General features: G+C 43.6%; 1 long non-coding RNA gene across 1 annotated transcript; it reads right to left on the bottom strand.

Moving 5' to 3' along the window:
- Positions 1-489: 489 nt before the first annotated feature.
- LOC102022416 lies at positions 490-7103 on the bottom strand. The gene is made up of 3 exons (XR_261478.2): positions 6105-7103; positions 4848-5109; positions 490-3319 (listed from the first exon to the last, which is right to left on the bottom strand). It is a non-coding gene; the product is annotated as an uncharacterized LOC102022416 (long non-coding RNA).
- Positions 7104-7956: the final 853 nt, after the last annotated feature.

The following is a 7956-nucleotide window of genomic DNA, read 5'->3' as shown; positions in this document are numbered from 1 at the left end:
AACACAGTGCTCTCAACGCAGAGAAATAAATACTTGGAGCAGCTTCCCATTGTGCCTGGCTAGTTGCATCATGCCTTTCCTCTTCACATTCCATGTTTTTCTTGCTGAAAGGTGTGAGCTGACTTAATGTGCAACAGATGTACACCCACATGGTTAGAAAATGGCCAAGCCTTTATAAAATACTCATAGCGGCTGGAGATAGTCCCTGGAAGTCATCACAGGAAAAGGATGGATGAAAATAAATGAAAGGCAATCTACTGTAGTCTAGTTATGCTAAGAAGAGTTATTCACTTGGAAACATAGTCCAAAAAGCTAGATTTTAAGGGTTAGGAATTTGCCTTTGATGGGCTGTTCTTAAATTGTTTAAAGAAAAAAAAAAAAGAGGAGGAGAAGCAAGAGGAGGAGGAAAAGGAGAAGAGTTCCATGTCAGATATGTTTGGAAAAAGACTAGCCTAAATATAATTAAACAAAGAGTTCTTTCTGCAGATTTTCTCAGAGCTTTTAACATGCTAAAGTGGATCTCCAAGAGATGTACTAAACTTGTTGGGCTGTGGGATTCTCTTTGGTGTGGAGCACTTCATAGTTATATGGAACACAAAAAGAAATACCGCCATTACATTCTGGTTTAATTGGCCAGATTTGCCAACCAAAGGACTGTCTCCCGGAAGAGAGGTCAGAGAAAGCCGATCAGAAAATCCATAAACTGCAGCTGGTAAGCCTAAAGCATCACCCTCTAGTGGGGAGGTCAAAGGCTTAACGGGGGCACCATTCACCTGAGTAACTGGAAAACAGCAGATATCTTTCGGGGAAACATCAGAAAGCACAACGATGCTAACTTTCACCTATGGTACTTGACTCTTTATTAGTAGCATAGCCTCCCGGCCTTCATCCAATCCAAAAAGACAAGAACACAGCGAGGGTCACAACTTCTCAATGCCTGGGGGCTGGGTCTGATCCTCAGAACCTGACAGTGTCCTTGATCTCAGAAGAACAAATACACCTGATGTGACTTCTGAAAAGGGCTTTAAAAAGGGGACACCCAGGATGCTGACTAATTCTCAGTGCTTTATATCAGGTGATTCCAATGCATAGGTGCCGGGGTCTGAGGAACTGACTTGATCGAGCTGTGTTTAAACTGTGAAAGCTGGGGAGAGATGTGTTTTGCCATTGGAGAAAACGGAACCATATGGACTGAGGCCCAAAGGGTAATGGTGGTGGAGATGGAAAAGGGAGAGAGGCGAGAAATATTTTGGAGATTAAATCCCTGGGGAGAGGTTTCTAATAACTGGTCTTTCGAGAAGTTTAAAAAAATCACATACCTCTGAAAAGGGTAGGGTGGCAAGGGAAGGAGGCCTGGCTTTAGCAGGGAAGAGAGTTATTTGACTATGTATTGAGCTCTAGCTTTTAGTAGGATTTCCAGGCAGAAATGTCCAGGAGAATCAAAGATGGGGACAGGACCTTGTAGAACAGAGTTATGCATGGTGAAGTCATCCACACCGCGGTGGTGTTTCAGGGTGAGTTTAGAAATCTCTGCTACAACATGGTAGTAATGTTCAGGGTAGCACACATTTACAACTGCTGGGAGTCAGCCCAAAGGGTGTGAAATTAAAGCTCTACCTCAGGTGTTTCCCACTGAGCCTCGGTTTCCCTAGCTGGAAAACAGAAACAAACATATCAACCTTTCTGGGCTGTTATGTACATTAAATGAGAAAGTCTACATCACCTGCTGGCATAGTGCCTGGGGGTGAGGGTGGCCTTGATCCTTGCTTGTGCTCTCTGATGTCCTGTGCCCCACTCCGCCCAACTCCCAGGGAGGTCCCAATACAAGTCCTCCTTTCTTGAATGAGTCCAGCAACAACAAGCAAGCAGTTTGCACTCACCCTCATGGTATGTGCAGATGAAGTCTTGGTGGACAAGTTTAATTCAATGGCAGATAAGCTGCATAGATAAGGAATGAGCAAGAGATAGAATCTCTCTGGGCTGGAATGTGGCCTTAGACTCCATTGTGAATAAGTTTTCATCAACTGAATAGAAGGAAACAAGACAGATTTTTCTGTCTTCAATGCAGGCACTAAGAGCTGAATAACATCGCCCAAAAGGCTCCTTATCAGTGATGTAGCCTTGACCTGGAAGTGTCCTGTATGACCTCACTTGTGTTAGAATGGAGCCTGTGGGAAATATCTCTAGCTTTACCCCAGTGATGTACCCAGGAATTTCCTAAGATCACAGATGACACCAACCTGGGAGGCATTAATGTAAGAAGTGGAAGTAGAAATCACAATAGCATTAGCCAACTGAAAAATGCTCCAATAGAAGGAGCAGTCCAATAAGACCAAGTGTGACATTTTTTAAAACAATGTACAGCACATAGGCAAAAAGAAGGCTCTAGACTGGCTTGGTCACTGAGCCAGCAACCAGCATCACCCAGAGTTGATGCAAATAGGTAATGCTCAAGCCAGGGTGCCTGGGTGCCCCAGTGGGTAGCATAGATCAGGCAAGAAGGCAGAAGAAAAGAGGAGAGGAAGATGAGAAGGGGTGGAGCGTGAGGGGGTAGGTGAGTGTGGTGTGGCTATTGTTACGTACTTCAAATGGAAGATTCTAGTTCCCTGGAATGCAATTTCACTGACATAGTCAACATATGCTCTAATGGGCACATACTGTGTGCCAGGCATTGTGTCCAGTGCCGGGAATATAGCAGTGCATGAAACATTCAGAACTCTGCCCTCCTGGGTTCTTCCCCTCCCATCTTCTGAAGGTTGGAGGGCGTGTCCTGGGTGCTTGGCCTGTTCCTCATTCCCATCTGCACTCACTCCATTGGTGTTCTCATTTACCAAGATTTCTTCTGCTGGTAGCTCACAAATTTGAGCTTCCACCCACATTCATGTGGCCAGTTCCCCACTTGTCCACACAACAAACCACCACCTTGGTCCATCCAGAGCAGAATCTTGGATCTTCCTTCTCCCTTCCCAAAGCGGTTCCTTCTCTGGTCTTTCTTGTCCCCATTCATGGTCCCAAATACAGTCTAAACAGAGGAATGAATGGTCCTTGACTCCCACATCCCGTATGACTGTTGATTCATTTCTGTCTTCAGTGCAGGCACCTAATTATTTCTCATCCTAATGATTGTCGTAAACATCTAGGCCCAGAGCAGACAGCTTCCTCCTTCGTGTGCCTTGCCCTGTCCTGTCCCCCAGCTGTGAGCTTAGTCGAACCAGATCTACCAGCAAGCAGGCTGGGAAGGGAGAGGCAGCCTTTGGGTTTTCTTGCCTTGGGAGTGAGAGGGCTGTGGTTACCCACACAGGTCACGCTGCCTCCCTAGCTGTGGGGAAGGAAAGGAGAAAGATTCCATAGTGAAGGGGGTGCTGACACGGGTCAGCATACTCACTCTGGGCAGGGTCAGATGACAAACATGTTAGGAGTTACAGGCCACACAGTACCCACCACAAGTACTAATACTGCTGGCAGCATAAAGGCAGCGGTAGAGTGACAAATGGGGCATAAGTAAGGCTGGGTTCTGATAAGACTTTATTCAGGGATGCTTACATTTGAATTTCATATGATTTTTTTGCACATGTCACAAAATAGTAGTCCTGTTTTGACTTTTTTTCTTCAACCACCCATTTGTAGCTCATGGGTGATTCATAAAAAAGCACAGCAGCAGGCCAGATATAGCCCCTGGGCTGTCATTCACTAACTCTTAGTCCAAGAGAGCCACTTGCAGACACTGCGGGGCTGCCCGAAAGAGGAAGGTGACACATAATTTACCAGGTGCCTGACAAGCCGCAGACCCAGCAGGGAGCTGGGAGAAGGGGGCTGTGCCTGTGGCTGTCCCCTGCAGGCTGGGGACACATGTGAGCGTCAGGTCAGCGTCTGCTCCTCTGCTGGAAGTTCCTGAAGGGAGGATGACTCTTGGGGATGCAGACCTTGCAGCAAGAGGAGCAGATGCTTTTGCACTCACAGCTCTCTCTCAAAACTACTTTTTGTGCTAAGGATCTGGGGGTTGAGCCCAAGGCCTCACACTTAAAAATACTCTATTTTTATGAAGCTATGTCACCTACACCCCAGTTCTTTCTGCAGTAAGCTTCAACTGTAGCGGCATAGTTGCAGGTGGCCCATCGGGGTAGTACCCTTGTGCATGAGTTTGCAGGGAGTTTATTTTTAAATTTCCACTATCAGGCTGGGGGTGCAGCTCAGTGGTAGGTGGCTTGCCTCGCGTGCATGAGGCCTTGGGTTCAATTCCAAGCACTACAAAAATAGAATCTCCACTATTGTTGGCATAATAAAAATTACTGAATGACAGAAGGTTACATGCTGATGTTAGTTAATCAGGGAGGCTACAGGACAGCTATACTGGGATCTTTAATACCGTGATCAGCCAACTGTTTTGAAGGTTTGCAGCAAGCCCAGCAGGCATCAAGAAGCTGGACAGATTGCTGCTGGAGTTTCCTAGCCTTCATCATTCCAGGACATGGAGGAAAGACATGCACAGAGGGAAGAGGGGTCGGAATGAGCAGCACTGTTTTCTGTTTTGGGGTTTTTTTGTTTGTTTGTTTTTTGTTTTTTGGTACTGGGAGTCGAACTCAAGACCTTGCACTTGCCAGGCAGACGCTTGTGCCACTGAACTATATCCCCAGCTACACCGTTTTCTTCTGCTCGGAAACTGACGAAGTCATTATTAATTCCCCCAATCCCATGTAGCACGAAATACCCAGCCAAAGAGCTTTCCTTTAAAATTGCCTCTACCAACATAGCCGCCTGCAAAGCTGCATTCGGATGCTTACATGACTCCAGTTATTCAAGCTGCTCTGACTGCTAAACAGTATTGGAAGAGGAAAAAGAAAACTCACCCCAGTATGAAAAGGAATATCTTGAAAAGGACTTGGTATACACAGGTGCTGAATTTTTTTCCCCCGGCGGGAGGAGTGGACAGAGATGAGGACTGCCGCTGTGTTGCTGGCCTGGATTTTCAAGGGAGACACATACAGGCTTTTGCAGGCGACAGATTTCTCTGCAGACATCAGGTGGTCTGAGTTTCTGTTCACATTCATAAGTCAGCTGTTTTCTCTCTCCATTTGATTTCTCTCCTCCCTGGCTAGAGGTCCTGGAAATCTAAATGTAATTGACAAATTTTGTTGATATCACAGAAAGCAAATTTCTGTGCTGTTTACTCTCTCAGTACTGACTTCAAAATACCAGATTAACAAGAGTTACACAGATTTTTAAAAGTAACAGCGATAGGTAGTGTTAAGATTTTATATTTCCAATAATAATAACCATAATAATAATTAAAAATTCTGGTCCTCACTTTTTTTTCTTTCTTTTCTATTCTTGTTCTTCTTTTTATTTTTTTTAAGCAGTACTGGGGAACTAGGGATTGAGCTCAGAACTTTTGAATTTAGCTACATTCCCCAGGCCTTTATTAATTTTTATTTTTAATTTTGCAAAAGGGGCCAAGGCTGAACTTGAATTTGCAATCCTCCTGCCTCAGCCTCTGTCTTACTTTCTTGTTGCTGGGACAAAATACTCAACACCCACAAATTAAAGGAGGAAAGTTTATTTTAGCTCACAGTTTGTAATGGTTCAGTCCACGGTTGGCTGACTCCAAGACAGAGCAGCAAGGCAGAGGGGCATGGCAGAGGCAAAAGAGTCCATGGCATGGCAGGCAGGAAGAAGCAAGAGCTCCTTCCTCTTTCCCTTTTTATTCTATACAGGCTACAAGCCTATTTTTGGTGTCACCCACACCCAAGATGAGTCTTCCCTTTTCCATAAGTCCAGAACTATGCTAAATCAATCAGCGGACTGGTCTAGTACCATACACCTATGATCCAGTCAGTCCCCAAAGCCTCATTATGAGCACATAAGACTTGGGGGGGACATCTAGATACAAAGCACAACAGCCTCAAAAGTGCTGGGATTATAGGCATGCCCTACCACGGCCAGCTCTTTGCATTTTCATGACTAATTTTATTCCTGCAGTGCATAGCAGAAGATTTACAGTCTTGTGATATTTTTATACTATGTCCTTATCAATCAAAATACTCAGATAAATTACTCGATAGAGAGACAACAGAGACGCTGTTGAGAAAGAGCTTTCTCTCACTCACTCTCTTCTGTCCTGGAAAGAACTGTGCAGTCTGCAGCTGATTTCCTGAACAGAAACATATTTGCAAATGTTTCCTTTTAAACTGGATTTCCTTCTCCCCACGGCGGTATCAACAATTTCTGAAAATATGAAGAGAGAAAGAGAGCAGCATCACATCTTACAATCACCATTCACTGATCTCCCAGCACATACCGGCCTCCAAGCAGATCTGGTCCCCACCCGCAAGAACCATACAAGCAGGTCTTATTCATCCATTTCTGCAGCTCTGTAAGCCATAGGGAGTTCAGGAACTTGTCTGGGCTCATGCTTCTGGTATGAAGTGGAGCCTGGCTTCTAGCCCAGCTCTCTCTGCTTCCAGCCCTTGCTCCATCCGCTGTCAGCAACACCTTGCTAAGTAACATGCCCAGTGCTGGCCAAGCATTTTCCATGGCCGTCCCTGTAACGCATTCATTTGCCTGCTTACACAAACCTTTCCCCCACTTAAAAAAATTACTACTTTTCACTGTAACTACATAATGATGACCTTACAGAAAATTTTCAAATGTGAAATTTGCTATAGCTTCAACATGGTTTGTCCCTGCTACAATTCAGGTTCAGCTTTAATTCCTCTGTGGAAGGACTGGGTGGTGGGCCTAGTAGGAGGTGTTCAGGTCATGGAGCAAAGCCTTCCAGATGGATTAATGTTTTTCTCATGGATATGACTTAGCTACTACAGGAGGTCAGCCCTCCGTCTCATGGCACATGACCTGCTTGTGCATCTGCTTTTCAACCATGCCAGGAGCATGAGAAGGCACCCATCAGAAGCCAAGATGATGCTGGCTCTATGCCTTTGGCCTTCCCCACTTCCACCCAGAAATGTGACATGAATAAACTTGTTTTCTATATAAATTATGTAGATTCCAATATTTTGTTATAGCAACAGCAAACAGACTAAGACAGGATGTCATTCTTTTACACAACTGTAGGTAGTTTTTATAGTGCCTTCCACTTTTCATCCATGCAGGTTTAACTAGTATAGTTTTACGTGCTAAAATTTTCTTTACTTATTTTGCACTTAATATCCTGAACAAACTCCTATGTTTCTACATAGACTTTGTATGTACTAATTTAACAACTGTATACTATTCCATGGAAAGGATATAACCCAATATTTGAAACTATTTGTCTCCTGTTGAATTGTTTATAATGTTTCCTTAACTTAAGCAATGTTAATAAACTCTTTTTTCCCCTGTAAATACTCTTTCTCCATTCACTGAGATTTTTCTCTAGAACAAATTCCCAAAAGCGTAATAACAGGGTGAGAGCATTTGAATATTTCATGCTTGACTCTCTTTCTTACATCGTAAACATACATCTGATTTTCAACATTCTTCTTGTCATCTTCTAAGCATAATCTGGAATAGGCAGAGTCAATGTGTCACTTCATTTCCCTCACATTTGATTGGGTCCTGGGTTATCCTAGAGTTTCCTCACACGCAGAGCTGCTGGCAATTTCTGAATGTAAACCAGACTCGAAAAATCCTTGTGCTTCCCATTTGAACACCAGGCCAAAAGAAAAAAATATATAATTACTCAGTACTGGCAGGAAATATACATACTAATAAATCTCAATGAGTTTAGACTGGTACAACCTCTTTGGAAGGCAATTTGGCAATATGTAGGGGGAAAAGGTCTTTAAAAATGTATATGTAGTACAATTATTATGTATCAATTAAAAATAAAATAAAATTTTAAAAATGTATATCTGTTTTAAGTCAATAATTTTTTCTTTTAATAAGTCACCCCAAGAGAGGGAAAGTCCAGGTGGTACAAATATTTAGCTACAAACGTATTATTTAGCATTATATATAACA

This window comes from Chinchilla lanigera, unplaced genomic scaffold, assembly GCF_000276665.1.
Source record: "Chinchilla lanigera isolate Chin_1 unplaced genomic scaffold, ChiLan1.0 scaffold00030, whole genome shotgun sequence".
Taxonomy (NCBI): Eukaryota; Metazoa; Chordata; class Mammalia; order Rodentia; family Chinchillidae; genus Chinchilla; species Chinchilla lanigera.
The sequence above is the reverse complement of the archived record's forward strand: the minus strand, read 5'-3'. Positions and strand labels throughout refer to the sequence as shown.